At 34.9% G+C, this 23,255-nt stretch overlaps 1 long non-coding RNA gene across 3 annotated transcripts in view; it reads right to left on the minus strand.

Moving 5' to 3' along the window:
- Nucleotides 1-23,255, minus strand: part of LOC309665758 — a 232,041-nt gene that overhangs the window by 101,973 nt on the left and 106,813 nt on the right. For all 3 annotated transcript variants that reach the window (XR_014266666.1, XR_014266667.1, XR_014266668.1), the window contains exon 2: nucleotides 11,861-11,972. This is a non-coding gene — a long non-coding RNA (uncharacterized lncRNA). The remainder of the gene's footprint in view (nucleotides 1-11,860; nucleotides 11,973-23,255) is intronic.

Below are 23,255 nucleotides of genomic sequence, written 5' to 3' on the forward strand. Positions count from 1 at the left end.
TTCTATGTTTAAAGTATTCCAGTCTCTGAAGCAAAAGCTGACAAATCATCCCAGGTACATTCTTATCAGAACACTATTACCTTGATGTATTACCACAGTAGGGTCTAGTAATAATGACAAATAAATGTGGAGAATGGGAGAGAAACAAAGAAAACATAGATTGTATTTAATACAAGGGGAGGAAAATTCATTTTGTAACAAATTTTTAATCCTATTTATTTTAATTAACCTGAGATCAATTTCAACAAAATGTTACATTTTTGATGAGCTGGTATAAATGTAAAGCTGAATATTATCTCAGCCTTTGTCTCGGGTAACTTAGCAGCCCATGAAACACTGTACAGCCCTTCCTTCCCTATACCCTGTCTCCTTAACCGCCATCACTTTTATTCCACTTACAAATTGAGTATATAACTTTGATTGATGCCTGACCAACTGTCGAAGTAGTAATTTGTCCTTATTGCGTTGATTACCAAAGTAAAATATTGTCTGCATACTTCCTCAGAAACTTATATTTGAGTCTAACAAAGAGGAAAAAAAATGATTTTGACTGTGCTGCAGAGTTAAATAAATAGTTTGTTGTGGCATTATCGATCAAGGAGAGGGATAGGGTTTTAGGAGATTATTCCTCTGTAGTCCTTCTGCTTTCCAAATATTCCCCTTATAAATTAGACATAAAGACATCTTGATTGATGCAACTGATTGGGGAAACCCAGGTTTAACTTTTTCACTCTTGCAAACGTCATTAGTTTATTATTTTCATTTTTCATACAGTTTCTTCAGCTTAACCATAAAGTCTACAATGAGCTCATGATTGTAAATATACTGATTTCATTAACTTCATGCTGTTCCTAATCCGTGTTTTTTTTTCTTTCCTAAATTTTTTACATTGTTATATATTTTCATATGCTCTCTTTGCACCCTACATGTCTCTTTTGTAATTAATTACAACTGCAGTTAATTACTTATTTAGGCTCTGTCCTCCTGCCAGATTATAAATCCCAAGTCTCCCTAGCTGCAGTCCCCAGTTCCTAGAAAAGAGCCCAGCTAATCAAAGGTGCTCCATAAATGTCTGATATGAGTGCAAGCATGAGGGAGTAGATGAAGCAAAGCAACATACTTCCCATAGGGAGCATGTAAAAAACAATTCGGCTTTAGACAAACCTCATATCTCTTTTGCTCAGTTTTGTCTCTTTTTTAAGCCTCTGCACTTTGAGGGCAATTTAACTCATATGTTTTTATTAACCTACACTCAATTATTCGGAATGCTCAGAAAAACCTGTTTGATGTCTAAGAAACTTCACAAAAGAAACAAAAAGACACATTCTTTTATGGATGACACTTCTTTATTGTTTCCTTCTAAGAATAGTTTGAAACTAGAATTATTTTGTTCTCAGGTGAGACACACCTTCAATCTGAATTTCATCTAAAATTTAATTATTTTTCAAGATTCTCAGCGTTCAAGGTTGGCACTGGTGGGAAAACTATTCCAGGAGATTATAATTTGCAGAAAAATTAAGGGAGCTGATATGTTTTTAATCTACTTTTATCAGGGTTATTGAATTTTCAGTTTATCTGAACATGTATAGATATTGATTTGATTTCATAATTTTAGATAAAATCAGTACTGCTGCCTGCTCATATCTTGTAAATTTTGTTTATCTTACCCTCACAGACTGCAGCATAATAGACAGTCACCTGAACGTTGTCTTACAACAATTATGAACTCTACATAAACACATTTTTCTTACCACAAAATATCCTCTCCGTCACACTAATACCCTTAGCATGTTAGAGAGCATAAGTTGTCCCTCGGTATCTGCTCTCCTTTTCCTCCTTGATAATAAGCAATGCCTGATTTTTAGCTGGACCACAGCTAAAAGACTAAAAGACCCAGCCCCCTCTTAAAATAATTAGGGATGAATACATTTTGACCTACAGAACTCATTGAAAATTTTTCTTCAAATTTTTCTCAAGGGAGGAGTCATGCCCTTTTCCAGCTGTCTGCCTTCCTCTTTCCTGCTGGCTGGAATGCAGTATAATTCAGAGGTTTGGAACTTAACCAGCCAAATTGAGACCTAGAAAGCAGAAGCCAGAAGCTGAAGATGACGGTAAAAGCACACCAGAGTCTGGATCCTCAAGTATTTCATGAAGCTGCCCTGCGCACACTGGATCACCTATCTCTAGACTTATTTCATGCAAAAAAGGAGTAAATTTCTATTTTGGCCATTGTATTTGATTCCTTGAAGTTATAGATGACCTAGTCCTAAATTAAAAAAAAAAAAAGATATGTAGAAAATAATTTAAAAAGAGAAATATGATGAAAATGACAGCAAATATTATCTGCCTATGACACTGCCCATAGGTAAAGGCAATGGAACTTTTGAAGAAATTACTGTTTTCATCATTTTTTCTTTAAATTATTTCCTAGATGTGTCAGTAAGGATTAGTTGCACTGTATGTATCAGGCTTCTTCTGTCCTTCAAAAGAGAAAAAAAAAAACACATTTTATGATTGGAGTGAGTATCAAGACATCTTAACCTAATAGTCACACTAAACTTTATTTATTCTGATTTGTTTTGCATTTTATTGTATATATTTTCATCCTTAATTATTTTCCACTTGCGTTCTTATTAACCTGTAGTCACCTTCTGTGTGGGAAGATCAGGAACTAAATATTTTGATGATGACCTGATGTATCAAATTAAATGAGGAGTCTCCCTATTCCATTTACAGTGCTTTCTCTAAGGCCAAGAGGCAGCTTATAGAGACTTGATGCTTGAAGGACAAAAACTACCTTTTCATAACCTAGTAGAATATATTTTAGGGCATATGAGGAAAATGTGTATGGATTAATTACCAAGCATTAATTATAAACAATTCATTCTGGTTGAACACAAAAATTCTTCTCCTCTAATAAATTTAAAAGTCTTCATTCTTATGAAGGAAGAAAAAAAATCACTGTCCTGCCCATAAGAGGCTGGCGTGCTCAGGATTCCTCATCAGCAGACGAGGGTCATTGTGGGAGTCAGAGATTGTAGCGATGCATTCAAAGACTAACTTCCATTTTACCTTCATTAAAATAACTGAAATGATTAATATATGATAATCTCTCATAGTGTTCTTCCTCAACTATTTATCATGATATGAGATTATTTGTGCACAGGCAAATTGGGGAGCAACACAGAAGTCATAATGCATATTGTTATGGGGTGGACATAAAAGCTCCCTCATAAGCAAGCACTTACACACGGGATAAAAAAAAAAAAACTTTAAGTACATCTCGGAAATGTCTCTCCTCTCTGTTTGTCCTTCCCTGCTTACAACTTTTTTTTTCTTCGTTTACCTAAGATCTGTAAGAGTATGATCTCTCCTTGGAGTGGGCAATGTCCTGTGAACCCTTTCTGATCGCACAAGTGCAATCATCATCAGTCCTTTGTCAACACTTCTTAGTTTCTGAGCCTGCAAAATGGGCTTGAAAATGAAAGCCTGTAAAATATAGTCTATTATGCTAATCTCATTTCAAAGTAACACACATTGAAAGGGCACTATAATCCATATCCCAACCAGAATAAATAAAACACAAGAGTCTGCAGATACATAAGAAATAGTAGACTCTCTGGGCCTTAACAATCAGCATGGCATCCGGACCATTGACCGACGTGTTTAGATCTGTGAGTAACTGTCTTATTTTTATCAAGTGTGCACCTTGCTCAGTTTCTAGCAAGGCCTTCTCTTCTAGCAGGGGAACCTCAAGCTCCTACAATGGGAACACCAAGGTAGAACTTTTGTAAAATAAAGCAAGTCACATGTCCTATGTCTGAACTTATTTTTTAGTTATGAAGGTCTTTGGAATTGACCTTTATGTATGATTTTGAATCATAATCATATGATTTTGAACTGTTTTCACTAAACTAAAAACAAACAAAAAAACACTTCCAGCTAGATTAACATACATATGCATATATTAACATACAATCTTAAAACTACACTGCATGCACAAAGGCCACTGAAGTCTCTTAGACAAGTTATTATGACCACTAGAACCAAAAGAGTTTCAGTGAAGGTTGAGTAAACTAGGAAAAGGATTTGTTTATTATTTGTGTTCCTACCTTCTTTGAGCCCTGGTAACCCTGAATGTCTTAAAACTGACTTTGGATAAAACATTGTCTATGATTCTTGATCTTAAAAAAAAAAAAAGCCTGTGCATACAGTCTTCATGGAAATCATAGAATCTCTTAAATTAGAAAACACCTCTATTTCTTTAACATTCCCCTTACTTCCTGAGCCCTTCTCATAATACCATAACAGGGAGAATTTGATGTCAGCATGACTTATTAGTGGGGATGTTAACTTTGATCATTTAATTTTAAGGGGGTACCTGCCAGATTTCTGCACTGTAAAGTTACTAGCTTTTTGCTTTCCATGTTCTATTTATTAGCAGTGAATTTCTAAATTCAGCCCATACTCAATGGGAGTAGAATGGAGCTCTACCTCTTCCAGAGAGGAGTGTCAAATAATTTATGAACATTTGCTAAATTCACTGGGCGAAGATAATATGAAGCTACGCAAATATCCCATTCCTCCTTAAAGTTTCATCCACTAATTTTATACTGAGGTAACTTCCCTCAGTATAATCATGAGGAAGCATCAGACAATACAAATTGAGGGACATTCTATAAAGTGGGTGATCAGTATTTTCCAAAAGTATTAAGGTCATGAAAAACAAGGAACACTAAGAAAAATGTCACAAACCAGAGGAGATTAAGTCCACATGACAACTAAATGCAATGTGATACCCTCGATTGGATCTTGGAACAGAAAAAAGACATAAATGCAGCAACTGGTGAAATCTGAATAAAGTCTGTAGTTTATTTAACAGTATTGTACCAATGTTAATTTCTTAGGCTTAACTATGGTTATGTAAGATATAAACATTAGGGGAAAAGCTGGATGAAGGGTATATGTGTACAGGAATTAAACTATATTTGTAACTCCTGTACAAATCTAAAATAATTTCAAAATAAAAATATTTTTAAAAGGGTGTATAAAAATTGAAACAGAACTTCATTTGAAGGATGGGAGAAGAAAGAAGTATAAAAACTAAAATTCTTATATCCTTTATGGGGAGCAAACTATTTTAAAATTGATTTATTAAGAAATTTCATAGGGCAATCATATTACAATATGTAAATGACAAAAACAGTACAATATATCAGTGTATCAAATCAGCATGTTGTACACCTTAACCTGACACTATATGTCTAATATATTCCAAATAAATGAATAAATGAGAAATAGCAATCTACACATATAAGTTAGAAATAAGGACTTAAACACTAGACATTAGGCCTAAAAGAGGAAAGTGATCGTCTCTGGGAAGCAAGACCAGCAGAAGAGTGCAGGGGGCTGCCTTTTTGTTATTACTGTCATAAGCCTTTTAGCACAACTTGACTTTTATAATAGACTGCATATATTAGTTTTACTTCAAAGAGTTAAAATAATTTTAGAAATAAACACATAAAAGGCTAGTAGATTCTTCAGGACCCTGAGTCTGAGAGAATTTCAAGGACCAGGACGAGGCACCAGATACTATCAGCAGTTAGTGGGCATAAGACCCACTGCCTCCCCGCTAACGGCAGTAAGCAGCATGGGCTAACACAAATACAAGGTACTGTTTAAAAGTCTTACCATACGATGTTGTAAAAATCAACTACTTGGAAATGTTCTGAAGCTCATGAAAATCAAGATGTCTTGGAAGTGTAACAGATTCTTTACCAGCCTGGCATTCTGCATTCTACTACAAAACATGGTTAAGTTCAACAGAGATCTATAAGCATAAAAAGCACATCAAATGCTTGAGAAAGGGAGATAAAAGCAAAAATAAATGTCTAGAAAAAATTTTCTCTAGGAAGACCAGGATTAAGGCCTTAAGGAAATGAAACGCTATGGATTTTGCTGGCATGCACTACTGTGAGGGAGAGGGGACTTCAATCTCAATTTCAAGATTTTTTTTTTTTAGCCTTTCTATTCTTTTTCGTTCTTCCAGTTCCAGTTATTATTACCAATCACTTTCTATCTTCTCCTTCTCTCCTTTTTATTGACAATTTTTCCATGTTTTTCATCTTACTTTTCTTAGAATAGGTGTCTTCTGAAGTACACCTTTTATTTTAATGACTCAGAAGAGAGACTATTAATAATAGTGAAATAATGGGGAACATGACACTTAGAAGAAGAATAAGAAATCTTTAATGTAGCCATAGTAATATTTTTCTAATAATATTTTGATGGCATTTTGGTGATCATCAAACACTATACATAGAAGACAACTCAAGGATGTATAGAATTCTTTAGTGTTTAAAACCTTTGAGGTTAAAAAATGTGATTATTTTACTACTATTTTACTGTTATTTTTATTTTATCATTATTTAGTTTTTTCATAATTATCCTGACTTCTTAGGTTCCAAGAACATTTTTGAAGATACAATATGTAGGAGTTTTTGAGAAGTAAAGAGATATGATGTATGTTACTAGTTGCTATGTGTTGCTTCAATTCCTTTCCTTGTGTTTGTTTTTATGTTTTATTGCTAGATCCATCTGTAAAGTAAGTCTGGAGTCTTTGCCTCAAGGAATGAGTATATGAATATGTAAGTAATACTTTAATGTGATGAGATTTTCCTATTTGAATATAAATTTGATAGGCAATGTTATCTTAAATATCAACATAGTTCAAAACCAGATGATCACATTTGTTTACATTTCTAGATTCCATTTGCAACTACGTGATTAACTGAAAAAAGTATATAAAGATTGAAACATGAAAACTGTGTTTTTATTTAAGGAAATTTAGACTTTTTTTCCTTCATATATTTTATTAAGCAGAGTTAAAGGCAAAAAGTGAAATTTAAGGACAGAGACCTAATTACGCAGTGATCAACACTGTGTAGATACTTAAATTTTAAATTCTTTCTCAGAGTGCAATTATCTACCAAGGGTATGCCTACTTTCCTTAACCAAATTCAAAATTGAAGATGTTCCCTTCATTATTTTCTATTAAGGAAAAAGATAGTAAAAATAGCCTTTAAAAATCACGGTGACTACCAAGAAAACACGCTAAACTATGGGAAATGGGTTAACACTTATATTCTTTATTTATCAAAAGATAGTTCATGGATAAGGTCACTGAGAATTTGGCTTTGGTGAAGAAAATCATGAATAACATTCAAAGTGTATTTAATAAAAAAGACGGTTATACAAGGATTTCAGCATTGAGAATAGGTGGGGAAGCAGTGCAAATGAATCATACAAAGCCTATCTTTTAATTATACTGAAAACATTATTACGGAACAAAGAGTAATACTTTTTAACGTCATATCTCTGTCTGAAAACGACTGTCCAATAAAGATGGGAAAGAAACCTGACATCCCACTTTTGTTGGCAAATACCCTGACGATACAGCAGAGGAAAATTCGTATTAGAAAAAAGTTCATGACTGGAATAACAGAGGTGGATTAGGGCTCAATAAGTCAGCTAGTTCATGTCATTGCTTAACTGGGTAAAAGCAATTCATCCAAAGTCAACTGGCTAGTCTATTTTAATACCTCCTATAAAATATACCTCCTCCCGCCATCAGCTTTAGTAAATAGCTCCAGAGCATAAAGGCCTATTTATTGAGAAAGTATTATCTCAAGGTTAAGAGAAAGAAATGCCTTACGTATTGAGGTAACTTTTGCAAACACTGTAGAACTTGTCAAATGATATATCAGGGAAAGTGTTTTTATCTAGCTTTATGGCTTTAAATACAATTTAATTTTACTACGACTTAAAAATGTATACCTCTGGTTCTCACCCTTCGCTTGAACTCTAGATTTGTGTATCCAGCACCTTACTTAATATCTCCACTTGGTTTTCTAATACTCATCTTAAAACTAGCATGTCAAAAATTGAAAACCTACATACCTTCTTCTCTCTCTCACGCACGTGCACACACACACACACAAACATACACACACATAGTTGGCTCCTACAGCCTTGTCATCTTAGTGAATGGCAACTCCATACTTCCAGTTGAACAGCTCAAAAATCTTATAGCTATCCTCTCCATTAGGAAATCCTTTTGTCTCAATCCTTTGAACATTATCAGAATCCCACCACTTTTCATCACCTCCATTACTAGCTTGTTCAAAGCCATTATCATCTATTAGATATCCAATTCCCATAACTTCCTGCCTGCTCCTTTCCCACTTTCACAGTAGCGTAGGGTAGGGTACTTGTCTACTACTAATTATAATCTCTGTGTCCTCCTGCACTCTATTCTAATAAAAGCCTCATGATCCTATTAAAACAAAATTCAAATCTTGTCATTCCTCTGCTCATAACTCTCATGATTTCCTACCTCATTCAGAGAGTGTCTTCTTGGTGGGGACTTCTCCAATCACTCTATATAAAATAGCAAGCTCTATCTGGCATGCCTTGGCCTTTCTGCTTTGCTTTACTATTTTCTCTAATACTTAGCACTATCTGACAAATTCTATGTTTAGTTATTTATATAATTCCTGTCTACCCTCATTAGAATCCAAGCTCCATGTAGGTTAAGGGCACATGTCTGTTTTATTTGCTGCTTTGTTACAAGTACCTAGAAAAGTACGCAGCTCAATAAATATTTTTCAATGAATAAATGCATCAAGCAATCAAAGACAAGAACAATGTTAAAAGGGTTGTGACTGAAATCCACTGTATGATGAATTATTATGCATTGAATTGTGCTTAAGTCCTAACCCCTGGAACCTATGAATTGGACCATATTTAGAAATGGAGTCTTTGCAGATGTGATCAAGTTAAGATGAGATCATATGAAGACTAGGCTCACCATAATCCAGGGATTTGTGTCCTTGTAAGAAAAGGGAAATTTGGACACAGACAACACACCCACAGAAGAATGTCATGTGAAGAAAGAGACAGAAGTTGGAGGAATGCATCTACAAGCCAAAGAATGCTAAGGACTGCCCCACAAAAGATAGGAATAAACAAGGAAGGATCCTCCTCTAAAGCCTTAAGGGGGAACATGGCCCTGCCAACTCCTTGATTTTGTCTTTCTGGCCTCCAGAACAGGCAGATAATAAAATTTTGTTGTTTTAAACGACCCAATTTGTTACAAGAGCCATAGGAAACTAATACATGAATGTTATACTCTTCTTTATCAAACGCTAGAATATTAGAAGTTCAGCTAAATCTTTAAATGGAAGGTTTTAAATAAACATATTTTAGATCTTTTTCCAGGACAATACTCACTTTGCTTGACCAACAACAGTGGTCTTGGGCTTTCAGTGTCCATTAAACTCATGAGACAAAATAGGCTTCACTCTGTAAATAGTCTTTACACAGTTTCTAAGAAAGCACGCAGGATAGACAACCTGGCACGCACAGGAAACACAGAGCAGAGGCGCATGACTCCCAGAAATAGCTGCTGACTGACACAATTTCTCCAAGTTGGGATGTACATGATCACAGGGGATGAAGTCTTATTGATATGGACCACCTTGGCTCATGGCAGCCATCAGCTTCAGGGTCCCACCAGCTTTTCTACCTTGCTAGACTCATAATCCTCTTAGAGGTATGGAACTAAATCTCATCTCTGATGTAGCTGACTACTCATCATTTACAGGTTATTCAATAAACAGTCCAGACACCCCAAGTATAGGTGCATAATTCATTATACATCAACCTCAGCAGGACTCTTATTTATCTTGCATCTGGCACGCACTAAAATATTCCCCATGTTTATGTTTCAAGGAGGAGTAAAGCAAGGGTCGAATCCTTAGATGTCCCTCAGGCAAAAGGAAAAATAACAGATCAGATAAATTACCCTTTCCCCACAGAATATAATACATAGCTTAAAAATATAATATATCCAAGACCTGTCTAGATGAATTAATGTTTTTAAAAGTTTATTTATTTGTGTAGCACATTATACACTTTAAAGCATTTAAATATAGCCACATTTGTCCTCAACAACTCACTGAGGCAAGATTGGTTACTTGGAATCTTCTTTGCTTAGTACAATCCCCCAAATGAAAAAATCAGTAGCTTACGAATGGGCTTCCTACTAAATCTTCAGACACCTATGATTAGGAGCCTGTTGCTGCTAATTAAGTCAAATTAGGGATGTTTAGATGTATTCCCAAATTTTGAAGGACAAGCTTATAAAAATAATTAGTAACCTCTTGTTAACATTTCCTGACTCCACTTTAGATACTGATTATTAGGAAGTTATAGTCATCGCTGTGGTCTAGCCCAGTATTGTGTAGGTATATTTTCCTAACCAGCTATGGGTGGCTCCTGGGTCTAATCTAAGGAATGTAACAACCTAATCTCTGATATTTTGCCAGTCATCAAACAGAGCTACATCACTGTGGTGAACTCCATAGAACTGAACAAAAACTAGAAAGCCAAATCCCTTAAATTATTCCATAGGAAAATATACTACTACTTATAAGAATCTAGTTTATGTAAATCAAGACAGTATAGACTCTCCAGAGAGCCCCATTCTACTTCTTTATCAAAATTCTGTGACATCATTCTTTTATACATTGATTTTTTAAAATTGATACTTGTCAGTACATTTTGGTATGATAAATTTATTCTATCTACTCTTTCCTTTTCTGTAGAAAAAATGTGCATATGTATTTTTCTTCCTGATTTGATCATTTTTTTTGACTTTTAACAACACATATTCCATTGGCATGCATTAATAGTCTCAGACTGCCAAAAAGTATTGCTAATTCAGAATAATTATTACATTCAATATAGCAAACACTCTAGTATGATATAGCTCTCATTCCCTCCTTTATTAAGCAAATATTTATTGAACACTTGCTATGTGCAAAGTACTAGAAAGTGCTAGGATGTTTATAGCAGTGATGCATAAAACATAATTACTCTCTGGTTCACAATCTGATTGAAAATAAGCCTTAATGTTATGGAATCCCTAAAAATGTACAAATTGCTATCACATCATCATCACCAATTGCTTTACACTATTTTCTGGAGTTTAGGTTTGAAATTTTAAATGTTTTCCAATCTAATATTTCAACATGGAATATAATAAGCATTAGGAAAGTTACTATATTAATAAAATTCCCTGGTCAAATAAGTTTGAGATACCAGCATACTATATTCCAGAGTATAATACTTCCTCAAAAGCTATGAGAAGTACTTCAATAAAGGAACCTGTTCATCCCATTGGTTCCAAACTCATTTGACTCTCATTTTTTCCACATATTACCTAGCAAAATCCTAGAGAACCGAGATTTTGGAGAACACAATTTGATGGGTCAAATAAATAATAAATACTGATGGGTCTATTTGATTTAAAAAGTAGGCTTAAGTCATGTTATTTCCTAAAGTATTTATTCATAGGTTGAATCAATCTGTCTTAAATAGCTTTCTGCTTTTAGGAAGCTATCTCAGGTTGAGGAGTACTCCAATAGGGATTAGCTTGATGTTTTTTCCTCTTTTCTTTAGCTAGAGATGGTACCAAATACTTCACAATATAGCAAGCGAAAACCATTCTCTTGGAGTAGATTTACTCCTTTGTTAATTCCACAAGTATTTGTTAGCCCATTTCTGTGTCAGGTTCTGTGTTAGGCACTGGGGCCACAGTGAGAAGCAAAGAGACCAGGAAGCTGCACTAGTGGAGTTTAAAGCTAGTACAGAACAGACATTAATCCAATAACCACACAGACAAATGCATAAATTTCAAATGAATAGCTTTTAGGAAGAAAGGCTACTTTTTTTTAATCTGACAAAAACCGATCTAATGGTCTCCCCTAGCTATGTAACTGTAAAAAAAGCAAATTACCTTCAGGTGATCTTTCCTCTTCTTGGAAGAATAATTTGAGTAGTTATTCACCTAAGCGTCTCTTGGCTTCTCCCTCAGATGATTAAATATCTTGGTAGCGAGCTCTATTGTCCTGGGGAAGCAAAGTAGCAATGGAGTTATGCTTTGAGTAGCTTTGGGACACCACTGTTGGTGGTTCTGCACAAAAGCTGGACAGTTTTTCTGGAGCCAATCTCTAGAACTAGCCTTGACCCCGGGAAGGCTGGCTGCCCCGCATTTGGGGAAGCTGTGATCTTGAACTGAATGAATGACCTGGTAGGCCATGAGAGTAAGACTGGAACCTCAGGCCACCTGGGATATGAAGACCTCTCAGCTAAACTCAACACCGGCTATTAGCAAAACTGCTATGAAAGGGCTCTGACCTTCTGATACAAGCTAGACTAAAGGATCAGCTGCCTCCACTGAGTTACAGAACCACCTTTCAAAAATAACTTCCGGTATGAGAATGACTTCACAACTCACCAGCCGGCAAGTTCCACCAAAGATATTCATTCTTGAGTCTTGAGGCACAAGCACACTGTGTCTCAAGTCTCAATCACTTCAATCCTGTGAGGTAACAAAATCAGAACCTGGCTGTTCCCACTTCCCTGGGCTAACCTAGCACCCAGTGGAAGAGAGCATGTGATGAAGTTCAAAGTGTTTTTATGTTAGGCTCCTGGCTCTATTCATCTGGCACTTCTCTTATCAGAGCTTGTTTTTTTGGAAACAGGAAATATAACAATGTGGGTTTTTTTTTTCTTTCCCTTTTCTATACATAATATTTGTTCTAGCCGCAATAAGACTTCTACTTATTATGGGCTGGGAGATAAGAATTAGGATCTTTAGAGCAGAAATATTAGAGAAAAATAAAGTTTCTGATCTTCATAATAGGATATTTTTCTGTTTTAAAGACAGACAACTATACTTAAAACAAAGCTTTATCTAGGAATAAACACTTTCCTAAATACTGGCTTGCACACATGGAACATATTGACCTACAGACCTGGTGAGCTACATCATAGAGTTCAACATAGAGAGCTCCAGAGCAAAACAGAAGCCTGCCCCTCAGAGTCTTGAGGGATTTCAATGACAAGGAAGACAGCAGATAAGTAAGGCTGCCAGTAGAATGCAAGTCTTGATCTCCTCTCTCTAGACAGATGCCCAGAGGTAGGTGGTGAATTTGATTGAAGTGGCTTGAAATGGCAGTGAGGAACTTGTTCCATAATCATATTTGGGAATCTAAATGGAGACTGTTTAATAGGATGGTTTCACACCCATTAGGAGATGCATGTTGGAAAACTATGCACCCATCATGGTTAGGCATAAGAAGGACTTACGTGCACCTAAGCTTCTCTTGGCTTCTATGAGGTATGAAGGGAATCACTTATCTGACTAACCCAGAGGAAAGGGGTTACAGAACACACTGAGTTGAGAGTGAACCAACAGAGCTGCCATGGATGCCGCCACCATGATCGTGGTGGGAGGTGACAATACAATAAATACTACAGGGGAGACAACCTAGTACAAGGGCCGAATGGAGGTGCTAGTCCAGTGGCCAAGACTCTAGGGGTTTTTTCACTGCCAGTGAGTGACTAGTTGCTTCCAAGTTGGCCAGAGTTAGATCACCAATAACCTACATCATAATCTTTCTGTTGAAACAATGTGGTTTCTGTTTTTCTTATTAATCTGGCCCAAATGGAAAACAATCATATTGTTTTTAATCCTAGAAAAAGATCACGTGTAATTCAATTTTAGGTTAATTTCTTTCGAAGAAAAAAAGAGAGAGACTAAAACTCAAGACAAGTTACTCAGAAAATACTTCTCACACACATAATACAGGAAGCTGTATCACTGATTAGATTCATATGGTTCTTTGCCTTCTTATATGTACACTTTTCAAATTCAAAAGGATTTCTCACGTTTATCATGTCCTCTTCCCTTACCCTGAGTGGGTATGAAATTCTGTCTGTACTGAGAAATGCAACTGCATACAGATGTTTATCACGTTGGTTCCATATATCCTAACATTTGTAAAAAAATAAGTGGTTACTTGGATATATCAGCAGGTTTCATTTTACATGTGTGACAGAAGCATGGTCTAAAAATACAATACAGTATTTATATCTTAGCCTGGATGAGAGGCAAATTTAAGAGTAATCTAAAAATATGTCTCCAAGCAAAGTGAAAATTTTAAAGTAGAAATTTTCTAAATACAAAATAAATGCATCTTCAAGGGAATAAGTTCCTTTTATTTTAAGTGCCCATCTCACCATCACTTCTCCTAAAAGCATAGCCGCTACTATTTGTATATTCCTATGTGTAATTGGAATACTGAAATATTTGTAAGTGACGAGTAGTTAAAAAAATAATTAAACCATGTGTATGTTTCTGTATACCACAAATTGTAACATACATTTGATTGACCTGATAATAATAAAAAAACACAATAACAGTTTTTTTCAGGGGTGTGTTTGAGAAATAAAAGGGCTGCAAAACTGACCAAGACATCAAATAGTTTTACAGTGAATACTAGCAAAAAGGACACCTTGCATGAATGGTGAATGTTGAGTGATGCTCTAAGGGATTTAGGGGCTCTAACCTAACTAAAAACAACATCCTGAGAGGTGCAAGCAGGAAAGCATGCTATTATATCTCACTGGAAACATTCTGATTCTGGTGTCTCATTCTCATGACAAAGGTGGCAACCAGAATAGAGAACAGCACAGCATGGATCCATCCTCCTGACAAAGACAGGATGAAGAATGGAAAATAATGCAAAGTTAGCACCTTCTTGTTCAAATATATTGTAATCCTAGGGTCTTCTTCTCTTCCAGCAAGGATGTGAGACATTTAGTCTTGACAAAGTGTAACTGTTATCTTATAATTGGTAGAACTCCAGGCTTTAGAGAGTTTCAAGGTTTGTTTTACAAATAGGAAGGTGTATTATCATTCATAAGTGTTTTCAGTTTCCCAGAAAGGCTTTATTTAAAAAAAAAAGAAAATATAATTGTTATACCACAGAATCAGGGATATAGGAAGTAGAACCAGGATTCTTCAAAACTTGTGTTGTAGTACTCTTAGACTATTAGCAAGAGAAAATAATTTATGTTGGACAAAGATAGGAAAAAAAAATCTACAAATGCTGCAGTTATAAAATTTGTCATTGTAGCTAATAATAGTACAGAACAATAGCACAGTTCTATGTTTGAATGTGTGCTCATGCCATTGCGTATGTATGGATGGCAGATAAGCTAGAGATTGTAATAATAAAATAAATTTATAAGGGTCAGAAAAACAACTCATTGTCACGTCTTTGAAAAAATATTTTTCAAGGGTAAAAGCTCCACAGTGAAAGCAAAACTGAAGAAAGTTAAGTATTTTTTAAAAAATATAACTTGTAAGTAAACACTATTATTTGAGTATCTCTTTCACTTTCTGTAATAATCTATTCCAAACTGTAATTAGGGAAATTCACTACAAATTTAACAGGTTGTAACTGTTTAAAATCTTATGAATGTGAATTTTCAAACCTTCATTCCAAAATATTTTTTGCCACACTGAGATCTTGAACTTCTGAAATGACATTCTGAAGAGTTCTAGTAGCAATATAATAGAGGTTTTATATACCTTAATGTATTTAACTCTCACAAAACTTCTGTGAGAAAGGACCAGTTGTTATGGCCCAGCTGGGATGGAATCTTGAAGTTCAAAAACATGGAGTGAAGTTGGCACTAAAACTGGAAGTACTGTACTTGGAGACATGTACTGTGCCAAACACATGTGGAGAAATTTAAATCTATTTTTCATATGAAGAATGAAATGACCTGATAACTGTATATAATTTATTCATGAGTGGAAATATGAGAAATATGAGATACAAAAAGCAACTTATTGAAGGAGGTGTCAGCAGATCTGGATTTTGCATATATATATACCTTCTACTTGTTTTTTGTTTTAAAGGTCTCAGCAGTAGTCAGCTTATTCAAAATGGGAAATCAGGTATTTAGACACCTGTCCCACTAAGCTATCTAGGTGAACATCTTAAAGATCTCATGGCAGAGACAATAACTAAGCATATTAGAGTCGCAGCTCAGTTTTAATTCCTGAAGCACTGTGCAGTGCCCCAAATAGAAGAAGAAACTACTCTGAAAGAAGAAACAAGTTGAAGCTCATTAGCTAAATCCTAGTTGGTGAGATGTCAGGGGGGAATCTGAATGTGATGTAACAGTGGGGATCCATGCTGCATGCAGAGTTCAAGAAACTGAAATATTAAGTTAAACAAAAGGTATAAAAGAGATATAATCCAAAATAAAGAGAGAGACACACAGCTAATAGAAGTAAGCTTGAAACATTCTCAGAATGTGTAGGTACACAGAAAAAATGTCAACAATAATAACAACTGCTAACATTTTTTGGTTCTTACTCTGTCATAAGCATCATACTAAGTGCTTTATGTGTATTAACTCATCCTCACAATAATTCTATGATGTAGGATTGTTTTTATTATTATTAAGATTTTATCATTTTATATATAATGAGACTGGGACACAGAGAGGTTTAGAAGGTGCACATCTACTAAGGATTGGAACTAGACTAACTCAGGCAGCTGGCTGTAGGGTTTGTGCCTTTAGTAACTAAGATACAACCTCTTATAATGTTGAAAGCATTACCGATGGAGGAGGGAACCTAGAGAGGGCTGGCATTCCAAGGATTCCGTTGAAAAAAATGTATGGCAATGATAATTTTCTTATTATGTAAATTGTGTCTTTTGACTGTACTTTAGGCTGACTAGGGCTGGAAAATACAGGTTGCATGTATAGAAGAAAAAAATGGAAGAGAAGTATAGGAAAAAGAAGAAACAGAAAAGGAAATGAAGGGAAGGAACTCCATCTAGAACAACACACATTCTACCCTGCTCCCTGTAGAATGCATTACTGGTTAGCCTTTGCTGCAAGGGCCCAAATGAACAAGAGCCAATATTGCAATTATTACCCTCACTGGATGCCATCCTGTGGGTCCTCATTTAGTGCTACTGCTTGTTTATATTTGCTAATAAGCTTTGAGTTATTGGTTCTGTTCCCAGTCAATTAGAAGTGGTTTACAGGAAAAGGAAAGAATGTGTGATTAGGGCAATCCAAAAGGTAATTAAAATATGTTTGGAATCCCTGTTATACAAATAATACCTCTTCATATTTATTTGTTCTGAGAGGAGTTGCCGAATATCACTAAAAAATGGAAAAGTTAGATTCTTAGAATTTTTCATTAAAAGAAAGAACATCTTACTGTTTTCTTTAGAATGCACTGGAGAAGGAAAGCCTGGTGACAAGGCTGTCAGCTCAGACTGCCCAGGTATACAATGACTGATGCTTGGAAAAAAAGGGTTGCAGCAATTAGAATGTGAAGAGTAAGCATTTAGTGTCTTTCATTTTGTGCTAGTTCTTCTAGTTGCTAAATATAGTGAAATATTCTAAACATCAAAACACTAACAAAGTCAATATCCTAGGATAATTTGGTATACATAAGTCCCAAAATGTTAGCATTGATTTTTGCCCTTTTTATGTCATCTAATAGAAACCTAAGTGACTTAGCTGCTATTCCTGTGGTCCAAGAGATCATGTCCCTTTGATGTCCTCCACATCTGGAAGATTTTATTTTCTCTGTGCGAATCATTTAACTCCCCTAAGTCATATCTTCTCATCTCTAAAATGCAATAGATAAGATATTAAATTTTCTCTCTTCTTTATTGCCTTCTAATGACACTTTGTTTAAAGATTACTTTCTGTACCTCTAGTGGCAGGGATAATTTTAAATGATTTTATTTTTGAATGTTTTATATTCAAATCTGTGCTAATGATTTCTATTATTAATATTGAGATTTAGTATTCAGACAAGTATTGGAGAGAACATGATAGAACTGATCTGTGAAGTAACCAAATAAACATATTTATGCCTATATGCATCCATCATACAGAAGCAAGCAGTTGGAAAAATACTGTCAGAATGTTTTAAGCAAACACACCGATATGTATACAATCAAAAAAGCAATTGTATCTTCTGTGAAGCAACTGTCTTGGAAGGCTGTAGACTTTATTTCAACAACTACACCACTGTTCAATACAGGTTTTTAACTTATCTTCTGAAATTGCCTTAAGAACCTATGGCACTTTTATGTTAATGCCTAAATCCTGGCAAAATTTTATCAATGATGAGTATGTCTGGTTAATCACAAAAGAGGATCTAATGTCTTACAGGCCTTACTGAATGGCTATTACATAATACCGAAACAGGTATTCCAAAATTGTTTTGAACAGCTGCAGCATCACTGCAACGCATGTACTCATCTATGTCGGAATATGCTAAGATTCCTATGAATGAGCTTTCCCAAGGGAATTAATATAAAGAAGAATATCATTCATTTGGAAGTATGATTTCTAGCCTTTTCTTTTATAAATTCCTTGCTTTAGTATCTATACAGATTTTCTTCTATCTATAGAAAGAGTATGAATATCTGTCATAAAATAATTGTCATAATGTATTGATAAATTTATTCTTTCCATATTGTACGTATTTCAAGTATATATCAACACGTGTATAATTGTAGAATTATACACAGTTACCTGAAAGGTGGGACAGATGATTTAAGATGACATTTTTCTTTCTATTCTGTCCAATTTGTGTGATATTTTCTTTAATAGTATTTCTAAAAGGAAATATATTATTTGATAAAATTATTGCTCAACTGAATTCCATCCAAATGTCATCGTTTTTATGTGCTTAAAAGGCTTCTTATCCCCTATTATTAAGTGATAAAAGATTATAATTGGACAAAAATGGATACTAAAATGAATGATTTTTAAATGTTTCAATAAAATTTAGCACAAAATGTAAAGCAAATATAAAAAAAGAATCCCTTTATTATTTAGAAATGAGATTTTAATTTTTCTAACTCATCCTATATATTTTATATATATTCATAAATATGTATGACATACACAAACACAGGTACACATACATTCTATTATTTACTACCTTTGGTTATTTCTATACATATACCATAATTTTTAAAAGGTTTCACTTTTAGTTTACATTGATGATACTGAATTGCTAGATCCTTAAATGTATTTCTACATGCTTTGATAAAATGTATATCTATATCATAAAGCTTTTTATATTGTTACTATGGGGAAAAAAGAAATTGCCTTCAGTTAGTAAATTTGAATCATGCTTTTTAAAATTCTCTGTTGAATCTAAGTAAGAAAAAGTTCTATGAATAAATTATTTTTCTAGAAAAATATGCTAAAGATAATTATATAAATCTATGGTTGATGATCCTAGAATATATTTGAAAATAAATTTAATTGCAAAAGAAAAATACTCTGTCCATAATTTGAGAGAAATGAGGTACTTTTCATTAGAAAAGGAAATGTGTAGTATCTAAATAAGTTATAAATGTACATTTCCAAAACAGTAAATAGAGCATTATTTTAGCATTTATGTTATTCACTGAATACCAACTACACATTGCACCAAAACCATAGAAGACACAAAGACAATGGGCAAGATATCATCATTCCCTTCAAGAGGCCTATGTTCTAAAAACAAACTGGCAAGAAAAAGGTTATAATACACATTAAAATGTCACATATAAATACCCATATACTTTCTCTGGGGGAAAACAGAACTGAAGAGATGATCATCTCAACTGTAAGTGTTGAAGAAAATTATCTGAGGGACAAGCCATTTTGACTGATCCATGAAATTTAGTCCAGAGGCCTGTTAATATCCCATGTGTATTAGTTATCTATTGCTGCGTAAGAAATTACCCCTAAATTTATCAACTTCAATACACACTTATTATCACTCAGTTTCTGGGGATCAGGAATCTGGGTAGTGCTTAGGTGGATCCTCTGCCTTACACTCTCTCACAACCAAGGGATCAGGCCAGGGTCTCCAGTTTAAGTGGTTGGACTGAGGGCCTCAGTTCTCTGCTGGTTTTGGTCAGAGCATACCCTCAATTAATTCCTTGGGGTATGGGGCTCTCTGCCATGGCAGCTTGCTTCTTCTGAGTTTGAAAGTCAAATAAGAGAATAAAGAGAGTGTACTAGCAAGATGGAAGTCATAAGCTTTTGTAACCTGATCGTGGAAGTGAAATCCCATTACTTCTGTTGTATTCTATCGGTTAGAAGCAAGTCACTAGATGCAGCTCCCACTCAAGGAGAAGGTAATTGCCCATGGATAGGAATTCAAGGAAGTGAGGTCATGGAAGGCCAACTTAGAACTCTGCCTACCATACAGGTTAATAAAAATACATTTAGAAGTTCTATTAGAGAAAACAGGAATAAAAACTTTCAACTACATGTACTAAAGAAAAGTATTTTAGGGCACTATCCATTCAGATTGATCCTTGAAGTTTAGTTCAGAAGCCTGTTAACACTCCAGTGACTAAAAGATTTTCATTTTGCAGCTAGGTGTTACACAAGTGAGTTATTAAGAATTCCTTTTGACCTACGATCATACTATTATGGGTAACTACTATTGCTTGAACACTTATTCTTTGAACTGCTATTCCCTGAGCCACCATGTAGCTATGTTCTCATTTAATATAATAATCTACTTATAAGATAAAATTGTATTTAGATGAGAAATACTGAGCACATCACCTAAAGTACTTCAGTGTAACACATGTTGCAGTAATAAACAGACCCAACATGCAATGGCTCAATGCAACCAAAACTTATTTCATGTTTATATAACATTCCAGTATCTGTTCAGGTTGGCAAGTGGGAGGATGAGGCAATGGACCCTCCCCAAATTTTCATCTAGGGACTCAGGCTGATGGTTTCTCTGCCATCTTCAATATGCATTCTCAAATAGTGTCAAAGGAGTTTCCAGAAAACCATAGAGGAATTCATGTAGACAGATCTTCTGCGCCTCACCTTAAAATGACACACATCACTTCTGCTCATGTTCCTCGGTTAAAACTCCATCATTTGGCCACCCCTCATTGAAAAGGAAGCTTAGCACCATGATCAAGTGGGATTTATCCCAGGGATGCAAGGATTTTTCAATATTCACAAATCAATCAGTGTGACACACCACATCAAAAAATTGAATCATAAAAACCATATGATCATCTCAGTAGCTGCAGAAAAAGCTTTTGACAAAAATCAACACCTATTTATGATTTAAAAAACTCTCCAGAAAGTGGGCATGGAGGGAATATAATAAAAGCCATATATGACAAACCTACAGCTAACATCATATTCACTGGTGAAAAGCTAAAAGCATTTCCTCTAAGATCAGGAACCAGACAAGGATGTCCACTCTCACCACTATTATTCAACATAGTTTTGGAAGTCCTAGCCAAGGCAATCAGAGAAGAAAAAGAAACAAAAGGGATTCAATTTAGAAAAGAAGAAGAAAAACTGTCATTGTTTGCAGATGACATGATACTATACACAGAAAATTCTAAAGATGCTACCAGAAAACTATGAGAGCTCATTAATGAATTCAGTAAAGTTGCAGGATACAACATTAATACACAGAAATCTGTTGCATTTCTATACACTAACAATGAAAGATCAGAAAGAGAAATTAAAGAAATAATCTCATTTACCACTGCATCAAAAAGAAAAAAATACCTAGGAATAAACATAACTAAGGAGGCAAAAGACCTGTACACCGAAAACTATAAGATGTTGATGAAAGAAATCAAAGATGACACAAACAGATGGAAAGATATACCATGTTCTTGGATTGGAAGAATCAATATTGTCAAAATGATTATACTACCCAAGGCAATCTGCAGATTCAATGTAATCCCTATCAAATTACCAAGGGCATTTTTCATAGCACTAGAACAAAAAATTTTACAATTTGTATGGAAACACAAAATACCCCAAATAGCCAAAGCAATCTTGAGAAAGAAAAACAGAGCTGGAGGAATCAGGCTTCCTGACTTCAGACTATACTACAAAGCTATAGTCATCAAAACAGTATAGTACTGGAACAAAAACAGAAATATAGATCAATGGAACAGGATAGAAAGCTCAGAAATAAACCCACGCAGCTATGGTCAATTAATCTATGACAAAGGAGACAAGACTATACAATGGAGAAAAGACAGTCTCTTCAATAAATGGTGCTGGGAAAACAGGACAGCTACATGTAAAAAAAAATGAAATTAGAACATTCTTTAACACCATACACAAAAATAAACTCAAAATGGATTAAAGACCTAAATGTAAGGCCAGACACTATGAAACTCTTAGAGGAAAACACAGAACACTCTTTGACGTAAATCGCAGCAATATCTTTTTCGATCCATCTCCTAGACTAATGGAAATAAAAACAAAAATAAACAAATGGGGCCTAATTAAACCCAAAAGCTTTTGCACAGCAAGGGTAACCATAAAGAAAACGAAAAAACAACTCACAGAATGGGAGAAAATATTTGCGAATGATGTGACCAACAAGGGATTAATCTCCAAAATTTACAAACAGCTCATGCAGCTCAATATCAAAAAAAAAACAACCCCATCAAAAAATGGGCAGAAGACCTAAATAGACATTTCTCCAAAGAAGACATACAGATGGCCAAGAGGCACATGAAAAGATGCTCAACATCCCTAATTATTAGAGAAATGCAAATCAAAACTACAGTGAGGTATCACCTAACACCAGTCAGAATGGCTATCATCAAAAAGTCTACAAACAATAAATGCTGGAGAGGGTATGGAGAAAAGGGAACCCTCCTACGCTGTTGATGGGAATGTAAATTGGTAAAGCCACTATAAGATAACAGTACGGAGGTTCCTTTAAAAACTAAAAATAGAGCTACCATATTATCCAGGAATCCCACTCCTGGGCATATATCTGGAGAAACACATGGTTTGAAAGGATACATGTACCCCAATGTTCACTGCAGCTCTGTTTACAACAGTCAAGACATGTAAGCAACCTAAATGTCCATTGACAGATGGATGGATAAAGAAGATGTGGTACATATATACAATGGAATATTACTCAGCCATTAAAAAGAATGAAATAATGCCATTCACAGCAACATGGATGGATCTGGAGATTATCATAGTAAGTGAGGTAAGTCAGACAAAGACAAATATTATATGATATTGCTGATATGCAGAATCTAAAAAAATGATACAAATGAACTTATTTACAAAACAGAAACAGACTCACAGACTTAGAGAATGAACTTATACTTACCGGGGGGAAGAGTGGGAGGGAGGGATAGATTGGGAGTCTGGGATTGATATGTACACGCTGCTATACTTAAAATAGCTAACCAACAAGGACCTACTATATAGCACAGGGAACTCTGCTCAATATTCTGTAATAACCTAAATGGGAAAACAAT

The sequence above is a fragment of the Balaenoptera physalus genome, assembly GCF_965194825.1.
Source record: "Balaenoptera physalus genome assembly, chromosome: 8".
In the NCBI taxonomy this organism is placed as follows: Eukaryota; Metazoa; Chordata; class Mammalia; order Artiodactyla; family Balaenopteridae; genus Balaenoptera; species Balaenoptera physalus.